The 26,373-nt window shown below is 52.8% G+C and overlaps 1 long non-coding RNA gene across 1 annotated transcript; it reads right to left on the reverse strand.

The window, feature by feature from the left end:
* Positions 1-576: 576 nt before the first annotated feature.
* Positions 577-1,833, reverse strand: LOC119092726 (uncharacterized). Its single transcript, XR_005093532.1, has 3 exons — positions 1,508-1,833; positions 1,355-1,413; positions 577-599 (listed from the first exon to the last, which is right to left on the reverse strand). It is a non-coding gene; the product is annotated as an uncharacterized LOC119092726 (long non-coding RNA).
* Positions 1,834-26,373: the final 24,540 nt, after the last annotated feature.

The following is a 26,373-nucleotide window of genomic DNA, read 5'->3' on the forward strand; positions in this document are numbered from 1 at the left end:
CGGGCGGCGCTATTTCCTACCATGTCCACGCACAATGACGGGCATTGGAGAGGGTGCCACACCTCTGGGCGGAGGGTCGGTGAAAGGGATGCAAGATTCGACGAGGTCGAGTAATCGGACCGCTGAGCTGACTTGCATGCCCCCCCCCCCCCGCAACCTTGGAGCACATCTACCCAGAATACACCGGGACGTTTAACAGCCATACACGTTGCATCAATCGTCCGTCTTGACTACAAGTCAGTAAGTACGCCGACAAGATCGAGCCAAGGCTAGAGGCACTGCAAGCCCGCCGAGCGCCGCCTGGCGGGCGACTCGCCTGGCCTTGTTGCCGTTGAGCCAGCAGTGCAGGGGCCGGTGTTTGGCCGTCTCGCGCGGCTGCAGGTCGGCCGGCAGCAGGGTCCGCAGGCTGGGCGCGTCGTGCAGGATCCGGATCCTGGCCAGCGCCGCCGAGAGCCGGGTGCGCAGCTGGAACAGTGCCTCCTCCAGCCGACGGTGGCGCGGCTGGCGGCGTTCGGAGCTGAGTGGCCGACGCCGCTGGAACCGCCGGTCCTTGGTAGTCGTACAGCATCACTGCCTGCCAGGCTCAGGTCGTCCTGGAACTGGATGAGGCGGGCATGGACTTAAGATCAGGCTGCTCACGGTGCCGGCCGTGAATTGCTCGATGGCAGGTTTTGTGGTTTGCATATCTGCTTATGTCTGTTCCTCGCCAATAGAACACGGGCAGGCATAGGCATCATAAATAGTAAGGGACTAGCTTTATATATATATATATATATATATATATATATATATATATATATTATACAAGATATGCAAACATGCCATATTCATAACACAAAGGTGTTATTGGCACATTCGGCAGATAACGCCGCGGGTGAGCATAATCGGGACTTTGATGCTCACGAACCCCTTGGGTGGTCCAAATTTAAGGGAACATAGCCGTCTTTACAATGTAATGCAATGGATACTATAGTCCCCCCAAAATTAGTGATTTCTTCCACCACCCAGTTAAAACTCCGCCAGCACCCCACATTTAATTAATAACCGAACGATCGCGTCATAAAAAAATCATTGTGGCCGTTTCTTTTCGCCGTGGTTCATTCTCGATAACACATTTCAACCGACATGCCGAATTTGTAAACACATCATGCGAAATTGCTAAATAACCATAACTGGCTACCTAATGTATATCAAACTGAGGGCAATGATGAAAATGTTTTAATGTATTGCCCATTCTAAGCATCTGGGGACCGTTTAAATGGTACATGCAGCGTTTGTTGAAGTTATTTGCATGCCGCGTTATGACTAGAGACAACTAATGATTGCTGTTCAAACAGTATAATTATCCCCTTACCTCGGGGTATTTAGCGACGAATCCCACGTCATTCAAGGTCTGGCGCAATACGTCTTCATCTGGGGAAGAAGTAAAAATACACTAATTCAGTCATCGACCAAGATCAGGCTCATGACAGCTGAAGTGCTGCATGACACGGAATTCGGCACTCACATTTCATGGCCGCGTATGCCAGCTCAAATGCGAGCTTCTTCTCTTCATTACTGCTGAATTCAATGTCTTCAACCACCAGATTGCATTTGCTGCCTGGAACGTAGCCGCTTTGCAGTCTGTCAAAGATTTCTGCGGCTTTTCTGTAGAGCTGTACGCCATACCGGCAGGGGAAGCGGAAGAGTCCGTCGTAGAAGGTGCGTAGCGGCACTCTCTCAGCTAGCTGGAGGGTGATGAGCGAGGTGGCAGAAAGTCGACTGAGGTCATGAGGCAGGCGAGAGGTCAAGGTCACCGAAGAGGTCAAATGCACAGAACCAGGGTGTGCCGGGACGTGGTGGCATGACGGCCATTGGGGCGGGGAAAAATTCCCCTTTGTCCAAGGGAAGTCGAGGCATTGCATATGTGTCCGCCATTGCTGCTCGCTCAATGCTGGCGAGCTCCACCACGGGACTACGTTATTTCTCTGTGAAACCCACACACAGACGAGTTCGCCATTAGAAATTAATCTCGGTCAATCCTATTATGTCATAATTAGCTTCGGCCTAAGCTGTTAATCGCCTCCGCGCCAATATTGTCCGACAGTGGAAATTCACGATAATCAAATCACGTGCACAGGTCCATTAGGTGCCACCGTGTAATCAACTCAGCATGCAAGCTGACTATATCCAGGTGTGCGTAAAGCCACGTCTAAATGCTCCGACAAGTCTGTTGCGAGCACACGCTGCCGGCTAGAACTGTGTCACAACTCGTCGGGGGTCCCGGCACCGGCTGGCGACCCAGATTGCCTCCAGGGCAACATTGCTTTTCCATCGCGCTGGCCTGATTGGATTAGCGGATATTGGTGTACGCATTACCAGCTGTCATATAACCCAGCGGGCCACGAAGGGCTGATACAGTGTTGACCCAGAAAACATGAAAGGGTTACAATATCTGGTGAAAAACAAGATTGATCGGGGAATGGAAACAGCCCTGAGAAACAGCACAAAGTTACTTGATAAATTTTAGTGAACACCAGTGCATCGAGCTTCTTTGATGTAACGTTTATATATTTTTATTTTACTAGATGCAGGTAAAAACCATGGCGGAAAACTTTAAAGCGATATGCTGGTCATATGCTTACTTATACCGCCTCCAAAGCGCTGGCAGAGTTTCAGAATCTACAGCTATGCTTTTGTATTAAGCAACCTTATGCAGACACGTTGTTAATGCTACTGTGCCACCGAACAGCGAGCAGTGCATTGACGCCATTTTCTGTACCAATGCTGTGCCACTGCTCGCCTCAAAACGCATTTGTTGGGAAATGTGCTACATGTGCTACATGAGTGGCCGCAGCAGTGCCATGATCGCGCAACATTACGACGCCCGTTAGCGCAACTAGTGTCTTTAACCCGCCGCTCGGGTGGGGAGGAGTCAAATTGGCCCCCAAAAAGTTTTTCGAGAGTGATTTCCGAACGACGCGGCGTAGCCACGGTAAGCTTTGCACACCTGTAGAAAATTGAATACCAAATATTTTGATGTAAAAGAAAGTACCTTGTGTGGCCGCTGACCGATGGCAGGTCAAATTCAGGTCATTGCTTTCAGCGAAGGACATTTCTAGGGAATCTTTGTATGTGCTGCAACAACGGAGTGCTAGACAAAGCCCCACCTATCTGAGATGGTTTTTAGGCAATTAACGAATTAAGTTTAGAATTACAGCCATGTATGATATCGTATTGACCTAGGGGTATAAAGGTCAGACCGAGGTAAAAATTAACCTGCTCTTTTACTCAAGAGCTTTGTTTGATGGAAAAGTTTCTAGTGCTCGTTTCGAATTCTTAATGACAGGGACCGCAACAGACATATTCCATGGACGTTTTTAAAGCCAGACTAGGTCACTGACTTGAAGTTAGCGTGGTCATTATCTTATTTTTTTTTTAAGAACATGCCGGTTAGCGTACTCCCTGACGCTTATTCAAACGACAAAATAGGAAAAATACCTTAGATATTTGGACACCTTGACCTCACAATGGTCAAACAAGGACACTGATTTCATGGATGTTTTGTTTGGAACAGGGACTTAGCCTCATGGTGGTTGCATGAAGAGATCTGGGGCACGGAAGACACCGATCTCGAACCGATGTGGGACACTTAAGACACCGATCTGGAACCGATCTGGAACTTGAAACACCGATCTGGTTTGTTTCACCTTATTTAAACTCGAGGTCATGACCTAGGAACCTCAATTTTTGACACAAGTCAGTTTACGTTAAAGTTAATTCACTCTGTGAATTTGGTGTCTCTACCTATCTCACTTTTTGAAAACCTCTGGGTCAGCCTAAATGGTGTTTTTATGCCTGGGATAATTTTGTCCCACAGCCGCACCGAATGAAATAAGAGCACCATGTAAAAGGAAACAAAAATTATCGTCCTCGTAGGCTCTGGTAGGCCAAATTTGAACGATGGCCTGACGTGACCTGACCCTTGCGAGGATACAAAATGATCGGAATGGACTCCTCGCCATCTAGACTCTCACTTCTGTTCCCTCAATATCCGTCCTGACATGCTAACATATGTTTCAATTGCATTCATCATATTTTTTTCGGGATATCTCGTGACCTCAAATTTGACCAAAGTTTAAAAATTTGTCATGCATTCCTCGTGATTTGACGAGACCTTCACAGACGTATCTTTAGCTTTCTCGTGCGACGTCTGGAAGCTGGAGACTCGGGAGGGGGTGAACTTCCCCGGACCGGGCGCAGGTTGTGTTACGTTAGCTCCGTGTGATCTGTTTGCAATCACCTCTGTATTTGGACGGCAGCGTCGTTGCCGCCCGAAATATACCGGTTTCAAGGCCCGCTAGGTACATGGCAGCCCGCACCCACGACTCAATGCTGGTAAGCTGCGTGCTTTTATCCATTTCAGGCATGATTATATCAGTGGCGTGCAGTAGTGAGTCCTCACGAGTAACGTGTTAAAAACGTCCGGCATTCCTCATTGTTTGGCCTAGTAATCACGTCTAAAAAGATGGATCATCGGTAAAGTCATTTAGTTGACAGGATAGGTGCCATGCCGAGCACACCATGCTGAACTCAGCTTCCAAAATCGCGCCTAAACGTTCATGTTGTTCACTTGCTAATGATCAACAAAAAGATCACCAGGCGCCAAGCGGACAAATTCATTCTGGCAAAGTATCCAAAAGCAATCAAATACCTACCGCTGCCACTGCCAAATGGTGCTTTCTGTGAGATTCGCCGAGACTCGGTGGAATAAGACGGCCATTGATCACTGCGGTCCGGCGACTTGTGTTCTAAATTCGCCGCTGCTGATCACATCCTACCGCCGACTATCAATAACGCCCCTGCCGGCCCTCGCCTGTGAGCAATGATCGGGTCCCCACCCTTTAACGATGGCTCCGTGCTGTCCCCGTAACCTCTGACTGATGACACCGGCCGTTTCCCACGATGAAGACACAGATTCATCGCCGATGACGGATGACCCGGCCGGCGGGCCCGGCGGCGAGCGACGCAGTCCGCGAGGGCCGCTGATGACGCGGCCTGTCCAGCGGCAGCGACATCACTGACCCGCGGCGGTGACCACCCTGCCCTGCCGTAGTGATCTCCCTATCCTGCGATGTTTATCTCCCTTCCCCGCGGTGTTGGCCTCCTTGCCCTGCGATGGTGATCTCCCTGCCCTGCGATGGTGATCTCCCTGCCCTGCGATGGTGATCTCCCTGCTTTAAAGTGGTGATCCCTCTGCCTTGCGGTGATCTCCCTGCTCTGCGGTAGGGATCTCCCTGTCCTGCGATGGTGAGCTCCGCGCCTTGAAGTGGTGATCTCCCTGCCCTGCGGTGGTGATCTCCCTGTCCTGCGATGTTGATCTCCCTTCCCCGCGGCATTGATCTCCCTGTCCTGCGGTGGGGGTTCCCCTGCCCTGCGGTGGTGACCTCCCTTCCCCGTGGCGGTGACCTCCCTGCCCTGCAGTGTTGCTCTCCCTTCCCCGCGGAGGTGACCTCCCTGCCTCGCGGTTGTGACCTCCCTGCTCCAAGACGATGGCCTCTTAGCCCTGCAGCGGTGGCCTCCGGGCGCCGGCGGTGATAGTCCTTCTGCCGGCCAGCCAGCGCCCCCACCCGGTCGCCATTCATGCCAGACAATCAGCCTATTTTCATGGCGGCATTATGACGAGATGGTCGACCGGGCGTCCGGCGACGGGGGGGGGGGGGGGAGGGAGTGGGACTGGAGGACCGTCAGTGACCTCGGGCGAGCCCATTGACCCGGGGAGAGCCAGGCGTCCGGGTGGTAGGGGAGGGGTCAGGAGAACCGCCGGTGACCCCGGGAGGGCCCATCGACCCGGTAAAAGCCAGGCGCTCGGCCACCTCCCCCTCGTCAGGACGCGACGTGACCGCGAGAGCGCGGCGGACGGCGGCGCACTTACCGCCCTCAGCCGGGCTCGTCTCGGATCTCGAGGGCGTCGGAGGCCGCTGCGGCACTCCCACGCCCGCCTGTGGAACAGCCGACGGTGCGCTGACGAGCATTTCAAACACGCAACGGGCGGCGACGTCGGCTCAGCTCTGAGTGGCTGAAGCCGAAGGGAAGTGAGCTCACTGCATGTTAATCATGTGCCAGGTACTCATTTCAGAGCCAGAGGATCCCCCCACGGACAGAAAGGTCTGATAAAACCTCAAGCTGATTGAAAAGTGGTCTCGTGTTCTTCACCTCTCTACGCCCTCACTTTCCATCCCTCTCTTTCTCTGTCCCCGTCTGTATCTCTCACGACTTCGTCGACTGCGCTCTCCGCCGCCACACACATACCCACGGGTGCGCGCGCGCGCGCGCGCACACACACACACACACACACACACACACACACACACACACACACACACACACACACACACACACACACACACACACACACACACACACACACACACACACACACACACACACACACACACACACACACACACACACACACACACACACACACACACACACACACATACCACACACACACACACACACACACATGCACACACACACACACACACACACACACACACAACACACACACACACACACACACACACACACACACACACACACACACACACACATGCACACACACACACACACACACACACACACACACATGCACACACACACACACACACACACACACACACACAAACACACACACACACACACCACACACACACACACACACACACAACACACACACACACACACACACAAACGCAAACACACACACAAACACACACACACACACAGTAGCGCAGGCAGGGGGGCGCACAAAGCCCCATTTCCCAATCAGGGACAAAGCCGGAACCGGTGATTTACATTGCTCAGGGCCCCACAGAGCCTTACAAGGGCCCTGTGTTAGCAAGGGACCCCGAGTCGGCCAGAGGCAGTGATTGATCAGGGTCGAAAAGCCTAGAAGACCCACCGGGTCCGACGATCAAGGGCCTAATTAGAGGGTCTAAGGGCACAAAGGACTGGTCGGAGTCTTACTCAGAGGCCCCAGCCTACGAAGACGGGCCCTCAGTTAACGGTCAGAGGACCCTCTGCGCCGATCGAGGACCCCTTGAGTCGATATGGGCCCATATGTTGGTCAGGTACCACCAGCACCGCACAGCTGGCTCCGTGTCCGTGTGGGCCTGGGTACCCACCCACCTCCCAATCAGACATAATGCCGGGGCCAGTGTCCTGCACTAGTCGGGGTCCCTGTATCTGTCAGGGGCCCACAGCGTCTAACAGAGGATCCTGTGCTCGTAAGGGGCCCCGAGCCGACCAAAGACAGTGTTCGATGAGGCCGAAGAGCAGCCCAGGGCGGCCCAGTGGAACCGACTATCAAAGGCCCGGTTGGAGCGCATCAGGGACTGCATCCGAAGGACTGGCTGAAGGTTACGTAAAGAATTTCGGTCCGTAGTTCCGTAACCTGAAATATGAGCCACATCTCCTTTTGTAACGTTTGAGGGACCCTGAGACAATGCGGAGGTCTAATTCGGTCAGACCACGAACACCGAACGGTCGGCTCCATGTCCGTCGAGCCCTTGAGATCCATTTCCCCAGCAGAAACGAGGTCGAGGCTCATGATTTTTAATGTTCTGGGTCCCTGATACAATGGAGGGCTCCTACGCCGGTCAGGGGTCACAGGGCCTAACAGGGCTCCTGTGGCGGCAAGTGGCCCCGAGCGGTGTTTGAGGGGGCCAGAAGAGGGAAGAGGCGAAGAGCCTCTCGAAACCAAAGATCAAGGACCCGATTGTATCTCTGAAACGTCTGAAGAGCTAGCTGTAGGTCACATTAAGGAACTTCGCTCATAGGCCCGTGATCTAAAATGCCAGTAAGAGTATCAATATGGATCCCTGAGACAGAGCGCTCCTCTATTTCGGCCAGAGATCACGAGCAACGAACAGTGAGCTCCCTGCTGGTCTGAGCTCTGGGGGCCATTTCCCAAGAGGAGACAATGTCGGGCTGGCGATTTACATGGATCGGGGCTCCCGTATCCCTCAGGGCCCACAGCGCCTAATACGGTATCCTGTGTCAAGAAGGGCCTCGAACTGACCAGGGGAGGATCTGCGAGCAGGGACGGGGACGGGAGCCCGAATGGCCGAGGTCTGTTGCGTTGGTCGGGGCCCCCTGGCAACACAAGAAAACATAGAACTTATGATCAGTGTTTGTATTGGGGCAATAGAGGGTTCCTTATCATTCAGGGCCCCAGTGCCAAACGGTGGTCCCCCCAACCCAATCGCAGAATGGGCCCGTTAAGCCGAACTGGGATCTTCGTGCCTGCGACGATAAGAGATGTTGTTGTGTCAGTGACGGTTCATGCGTTGGTTCGGGGCCAACTCCGCAAGTCAGAAGGCCTCCCGCGTCAGGGAGTGGACCAATGTAATATGATGTATCCCTCTAAGGGGCTCCGGATCGGCCAGGAGATCACGCAATAACGATCACTGCAAAATGATGTTTCTGAATTTATTTCAAAATCAGGTCGTACGGTTCAAATATTGCCCGGAGCAAATAATTTTCTACAGCTTTATGGTTGTCCTCTGGACAAGTGAACAGTAACAGAAACAGTTTTTGCGTTCTACATCGGGTTTTTTAAAAAAAATCCGCCGGCCTTTTGCAAAATAAAGAGCAGCATCGAATTATTTCATGCAGTCCTTTAACGCAGCACTTTTTCAGTTCATTGACTTTAGAAACTTCGGGTAAAACTGATTTTGCGCTCCATTCCAGATTTGTTTTTGCGCCCGGCCTCCATTCCAGATATAGAAGGTAAAAATTGTAATGTATATATAGTCTAAGAACAGCATGCCTCCACCAGCCAATGGGCCATGTCCGGAAATATCCTTTTTAGGGGGGGGGGGGCCTTTTACCATAAGAGGGCCCTTTGTCAACCCTGTGCCCACCCTTGCTTAGGCTTTGACTGCGCTCCTGCCCCACAACCCACACCCACCCACACACCCACCCACACCCACACCCACACCCACACCCACTCCCAAACACACCCACACACCCACACCCCACACCCCACACCCACACCCACACCCACACCCACCCACACCCACACACCACAACCCACACCCACACACCCACCACACCACCCCACATACCCACACCCACACCCACCCACCCACACCCACCCACACCCACCACCCACACACCCACCCACACCACCCACACACCCACACCCACCCCACCCACACCCCCACCCCACACCCACACCCACACCCACACCCACACCCAAACACGCCCACACACCCACCCACACCCCCCACACCCACCCACACCCACACCCACACCCACACCCACACGCCCACCCACACCCACACCACCCCACCCCAAACACACCACACGCCCACCCACACCCACACCCAACCCAAACACCCCACACCCCACACCACCCCAACACCCACCACCCACACATCCACCCACACCCACCCACACCCCACACCCACACCACACCCACACCCAAACACGCCCACACCCCACACCCACACCCACACCCACACACCCCCACCCACACACCACACCCCCCCCCCCCACCCACACCCCACACCCACACCCACACCCACACCCACCCACCCAACCACACCCACACCCACACCCACACCCACCCACCCACACACCCACACCACCCACACACCACACATACACACCCACACACCCACCCACACCCACACCCACACACACGCACGCACACATGCACACACACACACACACACACACACACACACACACACACACACACACACACACACACACGGTCACACTCTTGCCGTTCCTCTCACCCGCACGCCGACTCGCTCTTTCTCTCTCAGGCGACCTCCTCCCTCCGCCGTCGGCCCGTCGCAAGGCTCCGCCGCCGCCCCTCCCTTTCACCTCTATTCATGCATTCGCCGGCCAGCCGGGGTGCCAGACCGGTCGGCCGGCCGCGGACAAGCTGCACTCGTTTTTACAGCTCGCGGCCGATCGGGGCGTCGCCGGCCCGCGGCCGTTGCAAACACAGCTCCCGTCCGCCACTTGAGCCGCCGCCCGGCCGCGCCGACAAATTTGCATCAACGTAATTGGCGGGGGCCGGCCGTGCGGACGGCCGGACTGTTTGTGTAGCGGCGACTGCGCCTTCTAGCCGATTGTCGGCCATGTCACTATCTCGAGGGCCGGCCGCCGCGAAGATTTCCGGCCGAGATTGCGGCTTGTCGGCCGCCGGGGCGTCGGTGGCCGCTGACCGCTCGCGGCGGGCGCCGAGGCGCCGAGCGTGTTTGAATAGAATGTGGACAGCGCTGGGGTGCTCCGCAGAGAGTGTGGACAGTGCTAGGGTGCTCCGCGGCGGTTGGCTCGTGGTCGGATCGTCCGCTGCGTAGAACTGGTGGCGTGGACGATTGGCCAAGGGTAATGTCAAGAGTGGGCTGTTGAAATGTGCTATCGGTGATATGTATAGGTATAAGTGGGTGTGTATGCAGATAAGAGCCCTGGCGGCGTGCGTAACGCGGCAAGCATCGCAAGTGTGTCAGAGAGCGAAGCTTATGACTCTCTGTTGAACAACAGGAAAATATAAAGTGGATTAAATGAAGCTAAAGAAGCTTTCTCCATTTGAACTGTTTGGCCATGACATTATTTTTGAGGCCATTTGGTGAACACATCTAGGCAGATGGCAAAAGCATCAGTGAATCCCAAATAAAGGGAGCCGAACTTTTATGGGAATTATGGTTGGCCATTACCCCACGAGCGGCTCTTTGAAAACCCCGTGCCTTCATCCATGCAGCACTAGCTGCGGAGGACATTCGCTGAGATCATGAGCTGAAAACGCCGGCACCACGGACCATGAGTTTCAGTTGCCGGGTAGTGCGTCGTCTTCCAGCGATTGTCTTGTCATCGGACGTCGGCGGGGGTCATCTCCGTAAGAGACTTTCACTGGCAGTGCTCTATGACGCAATCAACTGTAATCTAACTGTTCAGCTTGGTAGCACAGTCTGGTGATTGCTGCCTCTCAGTCTCACATTACGCGTGAATGATTGCGTGACTTTCGTGAGGCTTTGGCCTTGGAGGTTTATGGGAGAGGCCGAATGGTCTAAGCAGTGAGCTCATTCAAAGTTTGTGTTTTGCAGATGACTGAATCGCATTTTTAGAGAGACCTTTGGTAGTCACAAAAACGACTACAATTAGATCGAGAAGCGCTCTCGGCAATCAAGAACTTTTGGACGCTACTGAGTTCAGTCCGCCACAACGGCATACACAACCACACAAATAGATGTTCCTGTAACGCTATGCACCATATATTCGTATCTTGATCGCCAAAGTAGGCGATAATTTTGATGGTGGTTTTATTTACTGATCAAACTCAATCATAAAAGCACCATAATTGCATCTTAAGCATGGACGCCTGCCGCCAACAGATCATGGAAATCGAAGGCTGTGGAATATATAGGTGTTGTATGACGTCGCATCGCCAGCTGTGAGTCGCTGACGCTGCGAGTTGTGGTACTTAAATGAACACTGCTGAAATTGTTTAAAAATGCTGATGTCATGTATGTGGTGATACAGGGGAAGATGGGGAAGTCTGCTGCTAACGTTATCTTGGAGACCGTCATTTCTTCTTTTTCTGACCAGCACAGCGGAATTTTGTTTAAGTCTTTTGCCATCCTGAAGGTCAATAATTACATCTACTTGCCGGCAAACTGTTGGAGGCATGTAGGTGATTCAAAAGCTGTCTTAAATTTTCATCATGCTTGTGGACTGTTTCCAGGTTGGTGTAAAGGGCTGAAAACCGAAATATGGAGGCCTTCCGTCATCGAGATGCGTGCTTAAGGTGCTTCAAGCCATTAACAAACTTATCTCAAATTTATTCTGGTTCTCTTCACATAGATATTGAAACCAGACCGCTTTCCCGCAAAATCAACCGGTGAGGAGCACATATAGTGAGCTCCATGCAGTGGATACATTATGAGTGCCGGTTTCTCAAAATGATGGGGAGGCTGGGCAGAATCGTGGAAGTCCACAAACGGGGTCAAGCGCAAAAATTCCGCGGATTTCGTTCAGTAATGCTCTGATTGTCCACGATATATACGTATATATATACATATATATATATATATATGTATATGTGTATATATGAACATGTATAAGCATATATATATATATATATATATATATATATATATATATATATATATATACCTACATTTACTATGCTTTTAAAGGATACCGAAAACGGTAACATATGGAGGTCTGCCAGTTATTTACTCCTTGCAAACGCACTTGTTCTATTAAGTAGAAAGGGTGCAGATGCACCTCTCTTGCATACTGAAATGTCAGATCTGTGCATGATTTGCCATCATATGCTTAGGTATCTTGCTTACATATGCACGAGAATAGAGTGTCCGCAATAACTTTGGCCATATAAAGCCACCCTGTTACACGCATGTTCTCGATGCACCAGCATTTCATTGATAAAGCATATGTGTTTCAGTTAATCTGAAACTAACCGTAGGCTCTAGTTCATTCATCGTTCGAAAAATTGGTTCTAAACCTTTCCCCAAATGCGTTTAGACAGCTGTCCTCCTAATGGGAATGCCTTTCACCGTTTGTTTCAATGATCGCGCATTGCGAGCCTGCCGTGCGTCTGGAGAATGCCGTTCCGAGCAGTTGTGTTTCTGTACGGAAGCTGGCTCACCCGCTTTAGTTCGAGCGTGTATCGCACGAGAAGCCCCTCGAGTCAATGTCATGCGAAACGCAGGCTGACTCCAGCGGCGCTGCTTGTTGAGTTGGCTCTTCAATGGCCGTGTTACGTATGCCGTATTACGTTCAAATTACGTATGCTCTTGATCGCATGCTCACATCCCAACGGCATTAGCTGCGCGCAGCCAGCATAACTTTCTCTAGACGGCACTGGCAGTGGTTGTATTTCCGAAAGTTCGCGATCATTCTGGCCGAAAAAACTGTTTTAAACGCAGCACCTATGCAGCTCCCTCCGCTCCATGCGCGACACAGTAGAGCACATTCGGCAGCACTGGTGATCGCACTGTTTGAAGTATAAGGTTCTTGCATCAAATGACGTGATGGTATACCATAACTAGAATCCCTGTGCACTTATACACGGCTGCATGAAGTTGTTATGTCCAGGCTTTCATTAAAAAGCACCCCGATTATTGCACCTCGTTCATCGCGGGGATGAACCAGTCATCAAGACGGACTTGCCCGGTGGATCATGATGGGCTTCTGGTTAGTTGACATGTTCCAAAGAGCTAGTTATTACAGCTGGGTCTTCGAGGGCTTTCTTCATGACTTTTACAGCTTCGTCTGGATTCTGTGGGTCTCCGTGGTGCCCACCATTCCTGTCAGGGTAATGCACAATGATGACGGCTAGATTCCACGGGTTCTCCGATTCAGGAACATGACAGTTATCCGCGCAATGTACAGGCTGTGCGGCACCAGCGTGAAGATAGCGCTCATTTTGCAGCATGCTTTCAGAATGGAGTCAATGGCCGAACCTTGGCACACATTCCAGGCATCGCGACGCGCGCGGCTGCTCGATTTTTAACCTTCTGAATATTGTGGATCCTCTGAGGGCACTCCAATAGTCATGGACATAACACGTCATGGAATCTCGGTGTTTCGGGCAGACACAGACAAAGGCCATTTATAGCTGAGCTAGTAACATCGAAGCACCGCTGCCCGGCCATCCACGGATCGAGTACGCTGCCTGAAATGCTCATGACGACTCCCGCGAAGCCCGTGCTGGCTCGAAATGTCGGGGCATGCAATGCAAAATGCGTCGTAAGCTGATCGCACGCAGGCCTTGCTTTTAGAATAGGCAGTATGGGAATGAGCGAGATCGGTCTGAATTAAAGCAATGTGGCCAGATCTAACAATGGGCTCCCACAAGTGATGTCCACTTTTACGACGGTATCCCAGAGACAAAGCTGCTGTTGATGATATGCAGTAACGCTGGCCTGAGAACCAGTTGGCAGACCTTGACGCCATAACGCTTCATGTCGCCGCGATCACAAGCGGCGCGCTGGTGCTCATCGATACCATGGTGCATTTTAGTTCGTGTCCGGGAGCATGTCGTAAGCAAACTCGTGCATACTACTCGTGTAGCAGAAGTTTCGTGTACCCAACGCAGCCGCTGTCAATTCATTGTCAGAGGTCTTCCTCCTGATGTAAGCGACACATTCGTTGGGCTGCCCTAGCAGCTCATCTAGAACCTTTGTCGGCAAAGGTTCCCCGCCACCAGTGATGCCACGAATAACGCGGCACTCGCCGTCTCTCTGCGTCACTGGATGTCTTCGCGACGGTCGCATCGGCCGACCGCACGCTCCCCACGGTCCAGCTGCCTGTACATCGTGTCGGTGTGAAGGAGGGTACCGCGTTGTGACGAGCGCTCCGTCATCGCGTCCGACGCAGGGAGGGCTGGCCGGGTGTAAATCTGGGCTTCCCGCCAAGGGGCAAGCTTATCAAGCAACGGTTTTGCGATGGCTAGAAATGCATCTCGCTTTTCGTCAGATGAAGCCGAGTCAGGACAGCGCCCCTGTCCACGGCGGCCAGATCCTGTTGGAGCACATCGGTCTTTTTCGGCCATAGCTATGCGTGTGTTTTATTTTTATTTTCGTCTGCTGTTCTTATGCATTTTACGTCCAGGTAGAAGTCAACAGGCGCTGGCCATGCAGGGAACTGGGCATGATATCCGTGTGCTGGATCTGATCCGGGGAGTTGGTGATAATCACATCCGACGATAACTCACATCCACTGTATAAATGGAAGGTTCGTGCGAACGCAATCTGGATCAGCGAAAAAAGATAAATACCTGACGAATGGACGCATGCAATGCCCGGCCGCCCTCGTATAGCAAGCTACAGATGATGCCACCTATGATCAGCTCCGACTGCGCACATAGTGCACTGTACGAGGCAGAGGTTCTATTTTCGGCACCTTTTCGGCAAGCGCTTGGCCACGCGCTTGCTGTCAAGATGCCTGCCATGCTATGCTGATTTATCGCACCCGGAGGTCTGACAACTGCTCCGATGACTCGGAGCGGGACTGTGCCGTCAGGGATCTACCGCACCGACCCACCGTACCGAAGGATCTATTTCAAGGAAGTGCTCCACATTTCTATGGGGTTTCGAACTGAAACAGCCATCTTGAAGACCATTCGGTGCTTTTCAAAGACCTGCCCTTCTGAAGACCACAGACCCGCTAGTTTCTGGGCTACGCACCCGGGAAGACCGGGAGACTTTTGCGGGGAGAGTACTTCAACATCACCCTGGCAGACATGACGTCATAATAACGTCATGCAAGTCCTGTGATTCCATAAGCCATGCGGCAATCAAGACCAAGAAAAATGTAATGGCCGAGTCATTCATATTTGGCGTCCGGGAGCGCAATTTCAGATATAATGGCCATCAACTGGCTGTCAATCAATGTTGTGCGAAGTACGATGACCTAATCAAACATTGAAGTATCGAGGAGCATATTCCCTAAACAGGAATATTGTATTGTCTAGAGTAATGATTGTATTAAAAAGTATGTCCATGGTTATAAGTAGGCTTGTTCATCATATCTGATGCTCGCTTCAATATCCTCAAATGCCAAACATTCCCTCTAAGGGCAGACCGTACCAACGGCCCCACCGCGGCAGGCTTTGGTTGGAGCATTCCCTCTAAGGACTAGACCATACCCGCGGCCCCACCGCAGCGAGCGGTGGTTGGAGCATGGTTTATCCTCAGTCAGGGTGATCACTCCCCAATATTGCTGCCGCCGCTCAGGAGGAAGCCAGACGAGAGGAACTATTCCGGAGACAGGATGGAAGCAGAGACCTCTCACCAGGGCATATGTGTCAACCCACTGCGCCAACGAAGTGATCAGAGCGAATAAAGATGTACACTTCGAAACTTGCTATTGGCGTGCATGTTCAGTTTCCCTCATCGCTATGGTATATGTTCGGATCTTCGGAATTTTGAACAACGTATATCTATGTATATATATCTTCATAGGTTTTTTTCTCTAAAAAATACACTCTACGTTTATGTTCTAGTAACTACATGTTCCTTAAATCCGAAAACAGATTTAACATGCACAATTATATATCAATTTCTTTCATTTGACACCTTATTGTTGTGCCATACGCAGCGCGAGAACTCGACTTAATATGTCTTCTATGCCGTCTAACTCCTTGAAAGCTGTGGCGCCGCCACGTGGTTGGTGCAAACTGCTGATTGTCTCACACCGATTTGGATTCGCCTTTGCTCTTGACTTAGACGTTTTCTACTTTGGATCTTCGCAAGTGGGCTGGACACTGAAGACTAATGTGACGGTGAATCCGTCGTCTATCACGGCCATTACGCCTCCGCCACAGGAGGGCAGCTTCGCAACATATGTTTGGTTGAGGTTGAGCGGGGACAACCAGCTAAACTTGCGCGTATTTTACGCCAAAAACAGGGTGCTCTTCAGATTTGACTCATTTTCCTCTCGAAGTTAGGGAGTTGGAGTCTCTACAACTGAATAGGAAAGCATACCCTGCCCCAGTTCGTTTCCTCGCTCTGTCGCAGCAGGGGATGTTGTCGGGCATCATTAAACCTTTGTCGGGCATCAATAATCGACACCAACCAGGTTTCGGCAATTGACAAAAAGTCGTTGTTAACTAGCTATACACGCTGTTGGACGAGCACGGATTTGGAAATATGATGTTCAGATGGATTTCGCGGCTATTAAAGACAGCCACGGAAACCTCCGCTGGTAGTCACAAGGTTGGCTTGCACTCGCGTTAGGCATGTCCGACAGAGCAATCGTTGTTTTGGTGGTCATTGTTGGACCACTACCGCTCTCGGTTTAGTTGGATGATGACGCTCGCCATGTTTTTGTAACTGCTTCATTGGACATTCACGTCGAAGCGGAGCTGGGCATATTTCAAGGGTTCTCCCGAACGTACAGGGGCCAGTAAATTCGTCACGTTATTGGGGTGCTAATATTGGGCTGGCTGTTTGTACTTAGGCTCTATAAGGTAAGGGGGAGGGGGAACTCACCACTGCGGAGGGGGGAACCCATCCAAAGGAATGCAAATCGACGCCCGTGGGATACAGCTTAAGTTTGTCGCCTGATCCACGAACGTCACTTGTGCTTGGAATTAACCCCTGGAATCTCGGACTGAGTCTGATGCAGCACAGCCGTGAGATTTATATACGTAACGTAAGATTGACGTAAAACCATGCCACCACACATTTCAAGAAACTCAAAAGTCAGCGGCAACGACAGAAAGGTCAGTTACGGGCACGAGACACTCATTTCAAAACATGAAGTCTTGTAGCTTTACTAGATACGCGACCCTCAAATGTGTTAGATTACCCTTGTTCTACCCTTCCTCCCTTGCATTGATCCTCAAGATCTTCCGTTTCAAGCTTCCTCAACTGTGTCCCAATTTGTCCCAACTGCATTCGATTGTCCTTGCGCCAACATTACGTTAATTCGTGGAAATAACAACGAAAAACAACGTTCAGCAAAGGGCGGTTGATTAAGGATTATCCTGTAACTTTCCGGGTCGTCATATGCCCGATACCACTGCGTTCCTCATTTTTGCCATTGAACATCGTTTTTCTCAAGCGACAAAAGGGCAGCCGATGCAGTAAAAATGGATATAAAGCGATATCTCCCATCACCAACTTTGAACGAGGGTTCTTGTTTTCCTCCACTAAACGCAACGAACACAAATCCGGCTCGATGGTCGTGTACGCTATATCGGAACTTCATGCCGGTGTTGATCCATGCCGATTTGCTACTGATATGAAAGCGTGACAAAATCAAGATCTCGGAACGGTACAGAGATTGATAACCGTGCGCACATAAATACGGGAACAGAGCCACTGCTGGAACCTACAGCTAAAAATGGCTTATCAATGCACTGCGTAAGAAATAACAAAGGTGAGAGGCAAATCATTGCCGGCTTTCACAGCTGCAATATCTCCAACGCTCTGCGAGGGATTTATACTAACCGGCATCGACTCCACACCTAGCACGTAGCAGGAAAGACCAAATTAAAACCCAGCTGATGGCTTTTACAGTACCCGCGCATGAATGAATCGTAATTCGGTTATTATGGTCTGTGTGCCAGATGCCACTAAACTGGGAGAGTTAACGTTGTACCGCGGTCCATGGTTTTATAATGCGTCTTGCTCTGTCAAGTCAGGCTTGAGAACGCCTACAGTAACTTAAGTATGCGTCTTGTCCCGTCAGGTCAGGCCGCAGAACGCCTACAGTAACTTGCAAGTAAAAAACCAAAGCCATTTGATGTCATCGCGTGATCTTTCATGACGACCCTCTTACATCGAGCTACCAATGCACGTGAGCACGACACCATCATCGCTTCAAGTGGGAAGCTTTTGCCCAGTAAGTTTGGATCATTTCTAGAATATGGTCTGATACGATAAACTTATGCAATAATTTTAAGCATGTACGCATTGCGCTGTGAGCTCATCATGTGGGTTCATAGAAACACGCGGGTAGCGTGAAACGTTAACATAGTGCGTGAGCGTTGTCTAGTCAGTGTCAGTTGATCCTCAGGCATAGTTTTCAACAACTAAACTTGTTAATGGAATAGTCACTTGGCACCATATCTCTCCTAGAAAAGGATATTGTGCGGCGATTATCACGCGCCCGGGAGGCCGGCTAGATACCATCCGCTCGGGTGGGGGTGGGGTTCAATTTGACCCTGCTGAGATCTCGGGAACTAAGAAAGCTAGATTTACGGAATGTCTTGGTCTGTACGTGGAATGTCTTGGTCTGTAAATACGAATGTCTTGGTCTGTAAATAGACACCAGATTTACGGAATGTCTTGGTCTGTACGTGGACTCACTTAGATCAAAGTTTGAGTTTCCTAGGTCACGACCTTCAGGTCAAATAAGGTCAAACAAGGTCAAATTCAGGTTGGTCTCCAAAGTGCTTCCAGAACCTAGGCAACTGTTTCTAAGCCGTGGTCACAAGCCCATTCGAGGTCAGTGACCTTGATTGACCTTTTGAAGGCCATGGAGATCAAAATAATACAATACTGCTCCGAGTTTTGCATTTCCATAAGCGACAAAGATTACGCTAGGCAGTATGTTTCTAAAACAAAGTGTCGACCCGGGTCATCTTAGGTCAATGACCTGCTCTGACCTCTAAAAAGTCGATGAAAGATTATAATGCGGTTGCTGTTGTCCATAAATTTGAAATGAGCACCACAAACTATCCCATACAGCAAACCCTAGAGTAATAAATCACGTTGGTTTTGACCTTGGTCCGGCTTTCACACCTGACCTCAGGTCAACGTAATTTGCTCATTCAATATTTGCAGTGCCTAAGAAAGCATCTCAGAGATGTATGGCTTCTTCAAACACTCTGTTATTGTATCAGATTGGACGATTCCCTAAAAATTGCCTTCGCTGAAGCCATGGCCTGACTGCCGTAGATCAGCAACATTCTAATGTAAATCTAATTTTTTTATTTCAAGCGATCCGCTATTTAATTGTCTACAGCTATGCAAAATTTGGCGCGGCCACACCGCGCCGTTCGGGAACCATTCTGAAAAACCTTTGGGGGGTCAATTTGACCCCAACCCGAGCTGGTGTTAATGAGCATGCTGGACTCCTCACTGTATGAGCTTTCGAAACCATGCTATCATTCGATGACCTGAGACGGAAATGAATTAAAACCGCCTTTGTAAATGTCAGGATGTTCCGAACCGACTCACCTACTGTCCCTTTTTACACTAGTGTTTGTTTATTGGTACCTGATGCCGTCCCGCCGCATGCCTCAGACACCTACGTTGCAATTGTGAGGAAAGTAAGATAGTCACGGTCGAAACTCATCGGTTTTCGTCAGGCATGTCAAACTAGCCGGTAAACTTTGCTCTTTAATCGCTTTAGTTTCGTAATCATTTGCCCAATATGTCATGTTAGGTTCCTTTGTTTGCCCAATGAGACCAAATAATGAAGTACCGCAAACGTCAAAAAGCGGATATTTACTCGACGAAACAATATCACCTCTGCAGTGAAAAGTTTCATCTTCCCAGTAAGTCATCTGATAAACCATTGCCCTTATCCTACTTATCCACTTTTTCAAGCATTTCATATTGTGCACCAAGTAAGGTCTCTTCTGGTAATGTTTGCGTGGAAATGGCTGCTTTGTCACTTTCGCCTAAATGGTCATAAGCGATGGCGTGTCCTGGTAAGTTTTTGCGTAAATACATTAGGAGCGACGATTAACGCGCTTACACCCGCGAGCAAATGCCATGGTAGAAATAATATTGGCTTTAATTTCGATATTTTCATCCAGAAATGACACCAAAATTATTGCAATATCAACCAGCTATATTCTTGTAGCTCCCCAGCAAGCGTACCCACCTTCCACATGTGATTAGTGCATTGCTCTCGGATGAGACATAAACATTCTTTACATCTGGTGACATCACATCCGTCACGTCACATCCAGGACGTTACATGCATGCATTATATGCATGCATTGCATGCATATATGCCTTACATTTTGACTTAATCTGACATTTGACCTCATCTCGTTGAATACGAATATTTACGAGCTGGCACGACGAAGTGCATTTCGAGGTCATCGATTCCAATCATGGTTGGCTGAAACTCATGATTTGCATACATAGAAGGAAACATTGAATGCCATGATGTTATCAAGATTAGTGAATAAGCTTACATAATGCGAAAGCATGCCTGGTGGAAACAGGGGGAGGAGCAAAAGTAACAACCGCCATATTTACGGAAAACTTCACCTTTATCGTTCGGTAGCGTATGAAATGAAGCGGAACAAAGTCGCTCCTGCGCCGTCCCTCTCGATCCGCTCAGGGGAGTCATTGCCACTGGCGTGATCCACTAAAACGGAATACTTCCTCCGCCAAACTGGCACCAGTCAACACTATCACTCAGCTAACTAGCGTCATTCTGTCGCCTACGAAATCAGGTGAATGAGTCCATTCATGGCAAGCTAAGCTCGATAAACTGCCGACCAGTTTCAGTTCAGGAGCGACCCGGCGAATACTTTGAGTTGCACGATGTGACCTTATAAGCCCCCTATTTTTTTCATCGTTATCATATAGCTGACACATTCCACACCTGTATGTCACCAAGGAAAAATGTAAATGGATCTAAGTTTTAATAAACTGGTAAGTTTAGCACAATTCGTATGAATGATCATTGCGACACCTACACATTTTAAACGCCTTCATTCGTAAGCCGGCCGGTCTCAGATCCGGCACAGATGGCTGCTATCTCCCAATCGTCGCGTGTTTCGTGCCAGACGGCATTCTCTCTCCGCCCGTGCCAGGACTGAGCCGTTTCTCACGGTGATCACCCTTCGGCCGTGACCCGGCTGACCTCCGGGCGGCGCCAGTGCGCCGGGAGCAGCTCCACACGGTCACGGAGGGAGGGAGGGGCGACCCCGAGTCCGGCAGCCGCACTCACCGCTAGCCGACTTTGAGCGGCCGTAAGCTGCCGGCCGCCTGTGGACGTGGACGAGGCTTAGTCAGCTCCTCCTGAACCCGCCGCCAGCCTCTTCACGACCGCTCTGAAGAGGTCGTGACCCGGAAAAAGTGCAGCGTGTAAAGCCAGCCGTCAGATCCGCGGCTTCCCGCCTGCTGCGTCTCCGCTGGAGCCACGTCACGTGCCGTCCCAATGGCCGTGACGCAGAGGCGTCGCCGGTGCCCCGGTACGATTGCGGCGGACGTGGCTACCTGACCCCGCCACCGCCGGCTCAGGTCACAAGTCCATCGCCCGGCGTCGTCAGGATCGCCGGAGCTCCGTGACGCGTCACGCTCCAGTCTCGGCGGTTCTCACCCCGCGTCTGATCGGGGAGAGCCCGGCGCGGTGAGCCGTCCGGACGCGACCGCCGGGAGGCGCGGTCGCCGCCGACGTGGGTCCATTCATTCAGCCGTCTGTCGGCCGACAGGGCGCGAGATGGCCGTGGAGATAGCACTCAGCCGCGCAACACGAGACGGCGTGACAGCCCGGACCGGTCCCGCGCGGGCTCCGCGACAACTGCCACGTCTGCCGCCACCCGCCGCCGCCACCGAGCGGCACGTCCGTGACACCCGCTCCATTCAAATGCTCCGTTGGCTCCTCGCCGTCAAGAACGGAGCGCTTCCGTCCTCGCAGCGACTAAGCGCCGCATTGAGTGCAGCGGGCGCCTATCTGGCGGCTTAAGACTGGGACTTTCCCGTGTTAGCACGCTCCCTTTATCACTCTTCACCGTGAAGTACTACGGTGCCCCGCGCCGCGCGGGCAGCGCTCGTCGGCAGCTCTCTCCCAGGGTTCCCCAGGCGCGGCCAGGCCCGACTCTGTCCGGGCGTATCAGCGCATCGGTGCACTCGGGCCCGGGAGAGCGGTTATGGTCGGCGACCGGACGTGACAGGCCGTGAATCCTCCTCCGCGCGCCGCTGTCCCCCCGAGGCCGGCGTCGTGACGTGGCGTCACGGCGCGTCACGGTCCGGCCCGGCACCTTGAGGCGGCGTCAGGGCGACTGGGGACGGGCAGGCGGCCGCCGTCAAGGTGATGGCGTCTCGACGTCTGGGCTAACCACAACGGCTGTCATTGCGGTCTAGACCGATAGCAAATTTTTGTATGCGGGCAAAAATGAACGTCTAAGGCGATTAGGAAAAGGACTTGAAAATGAAAAGTGCTGCTGACGATAATAGTGGCCACACGTAACAATGTGGCATTAGCATGCGCCGTCGTTCAACGGATGTTAGCTCGACGTGTAACAGCATAAAAGCAGTGTAAGATAATGTGATAAAGCACTCTCAAGTTCAGGGACTGCAACCGGAAGTGATCACAATAAAACACACACACACACACACACACACACACACACACACACACACACACACACACACACACACATGAAATTGAGTCGGTCGTATGCCCGCCGCCTATGTCGCACCACACCCACCACTCGATGGGTAAGACGGCCGTCTCCAGGCGGCGCCACCAACTCCGCTTCGCCGGTCGCTGTTGTGCGCATTCTGGGTTTGAAACCAGTTTCTTTCGATAAAGAAAGGTTCATTGAATGTCGCATGTGCACCTCAGGCTATTAAGCTCCCACGTAGGCTCCCTCTGAGCCATTCTTGTCGTAGCTTCACGATTTGAAGCGTCATACGAACGGACAGCTCATGTCATGTAACAATGTGCAGTACGTGAGCGACCATCACAGAGCAAAACAGCGCGCTCCTGATAGATTGATGCCCATAATGCAGGCAGGTTTTCCCGTGGATGTCGTCATACATTTGTAGTGCGGGACAAAACTTAGCAAAATGCAAAGTCCATTCAACGTCAACTCTCTCCGTTGGCGGACGCGTTGCGCGAATGGACCATAAAGCCGGCGCCAACTGCAGTCTAAAGGCAATTAATACCGCATTAGGCACACGATTAGCCGAGCGGACGTGCACTATATGGGAGCACCCTGCAAGTGACGGGTGCCGACGTGGGAATCCGGCGGGGGAGGGGGGAGGGGCGCCTCGGTCTATGGCGAGCAGCCTGCGTCTGGCGGACTCGCGCCCCGCAGCTGGCTTCGAACAAACGGTCTGGAACGGTAGGCGACGACCGGCGGCTTCGGCACACTGGAATTGATCGGCAGCAATGACGCCATTACTCGGCGCTGGTCCGACGCCATGAATAGACCCGACAGACATGCGTTGGCGGGGATTAGGAGAAGGGATTAGCTGCACGTCGGTGCGCTGGTGGCCTGAAGTTAATGTTGAGATCGGCATAACCGATGTGCCGTCGGCTATGTAGGCCAACGGAGGCGCCCAGGTTACCTAACATGCCTCATCGCCTTCTACGGCAGCGGAAGGGCAAACCCAGCCAGTTGTTGATATCAGAACCTGACAACGGGCGAATAGACATTTCGTGGCATGCAGTGCAGCCAGTTGGTGCGTGCATTCCGGCCGCTATACTGACCTGTTGATCAGTAAAATCTGCCAACGACGACGGTTTGCGGTGATGACAGACGGCGCGCGCATACCAACGAATTGCTATGATGCCCTGCGCTGTATATCCCCATATCGGCGTAGAGGCATTCCGATGACGAATGTCTCAGCCGTGTGCGCTCGGGACGTTGCGTGCTATTCTGAATGCAGAAGACGCGCGAGTGCCTGCGGTAGAGTTCGTGACACTGCAGACATGATCATCTTAGTCGGAACAAGGATAGATGTATAGCGTGCTAAGCCTTGAGCCGTTACCATCATCCGAGCGGTCACTGGCTGGAATGTATATCTCACTGGGCTTCGGCCTTTTACGGTGTAAGCCATTGCGAAAAGGCCTGTGTGCGTGCGTCGATGCCGCTATGGCCTTCCACACACTTGCTTCGGTTCGGGCGCCGGTAAAAATCCCAGCATACCTGAACCAACACGTACATGGGTCGTACATGTGTGCAGCTGCCCTGGCTCAGCCCTACCTTGTCCCGTCTGTGTACCGTGCCTGCGTGCCGGACATACTGCCGACGGTGCCTGAGCTGCCCTGTCTCAGCCCTGCCTTGTCCCATCTGTGTACCGTGCCTGCGTGCCGGGACATACTGCCGACGGTGCCTGAGCTGCCCTGTCTCAGCCCTGCCTTGTCCCGTCTGTGTACCGTTCCTGTGTGCTGGGCATACTGCCGACGGTGCCTGAGCTGCCCTGGCTCAGCCCTACCTTGTCCCGTCCGTGTACCGTTCCTGTGTGCTGGGCATACTGCCGACGGTGCCTGAGCTGCCCTGTCTCGGCCCTGCCTTGCCCCGTCTGTGTACCGTGCCTGTGTGCCGGGCACACCGCCGACTGTACCAGGCGGCGTCGGACAGCTGCTGACCTCCACATCATGTATTCCGGTCAGGTCCAGGGCCGCGGCCGGGCGGCGGCTGCCGGCCGCCCTCATGAGCACTGGCGCCGCCGCCGCCGCGTTTCACCGGTGCCGCGCCGCGAAGGTTGCCCACGACCTGACCCCAGCGCCCCTGGTGGTGACCCGCGGCGGCGCGCGGCGCGCCGGCGCGCCACTCCCGCGCCGTCCGCGCAGCGCGAAGGTGCCGGTCCGCGTTCGCCGCCGAGGAGGCGTGCCTGTGAGCGTGCCGCGCGAGGGACGCGCCGCGGCGAGCGTGTGAGGTGTGTGTGTGGTGAGAAGGCCCGTCACAGAGCGGAGACGTGACCGCTGAGCGTTGCGGCTGGTGACCACCGAGCGCGGCATCACTTCCTGACCTTCGTCTGATTGTAAGTGTGGTATTAATGGAATCCTGATAGGAAGACTGGTAGATGTAGTAGTCTGTCAGGATTTAGAGGTGTTCGTGTTGTGAGTCTTATTATGCACAGCCTTTCATCGGAGTGCTCATTTTAAAGTTCCCGACTTGTTTGAGCAGCATCATTGATGGGACGATTAAAGCAACATTGTTGTGTCACCGCAAAGTTAAATAATTTGAACAGAGAGCCGGTGTCATTTCAGGGCGGACCAGTTTTCCGTGTGCTAAAACGGGCAGTGGGCATGCAACATTGCCATGTGGCCGTTTCACGCTCGAGTGCCTGGCGGGACGCAACCATATGCCCGAGCGAAGCCAACTGCCCCTCGATTCCAGAAGGCCAGGGACGGCCCGGCTGCCCTAGCCACGCTTCAGTCCGATGTAGGTCACCAAACAGGTGGGCTAGTCATCCCATGATCAACTATCTACTCGCCAGTTGTGACGAACGAAGTCGACCGAGTTCGCGCCGCTTCCAATAGATGTCAGCGCGATCGGGGCCGGTCGGGCCGGCGCGGCGGCCTAGCCGTGGGCGCTCGCGGCAACGAGCCGGCACCCGGGACATGACGGCCGGCCTGGGCCCGACCCCGGCCGCCAGCCGACTTTTCACCGGCGCAGCGCGCGCCGCTCTCACGCACGGGCCGGGCGAAAGTGGCGCCGACTCTCCGGCGGATGCTCCGACTCTCCGAGCCGGCGCCCCGAGCCGGCGCCGAGGCGCGAACGCGCGCCAGCGGCTGGTGGCAGCAGTGGAGGTCGGACGGGCCAACGCTGGTGGCAGCAGTAGAGGTCGGAGGCAGCAGTGGAAGTTGGAGGCAGCAGTGGAGGTCGGACGGGCCAACGCTGGTGGCAGCAGTAGAGGTCGGAGGCAGCAGTGGAAGTTGGAGGCAGCAGTGGAGGTCGGACGGGCCAACGCTGGTGGCAGCAGTGGAAGTCGGACGGGCCAACGCTGGTGGCAGCAGTGGAGGTCGGACGGGCCAACGCTGGTGGCAGCAGTGGAGGTCGGACGGGCCAACGCTGGTGGCAGCAGTGGAGGTCGGACGGGCCAACGCTGGTGGCAGCAGTGGAGGTCGGACGGACCAACGATCTGCCGGCCGGGATGCGAAGAGAGTGAGGTAGAGATACAGGGAGAGGAG

The sequence above is a fragment of the Pollicipes pollicipes genome, unplaced genomic scaffold (genome assembly GCF_011947565.3).
Source record: "Pollicipes pollicipes isolate AB1234 unplaced genomic scaffold, Ppol_2.1 Scaffold_3447;HRSCAF=4054_pilon_pilon_pilon, whole genome shotgun sequence".
NCBI lineage: Eukaryota > Metazoa > Arthropoda > Thecostraca > Pollicipedomorpha > Pollicipedidae > Pollicipes > Pollicipes pollicipes.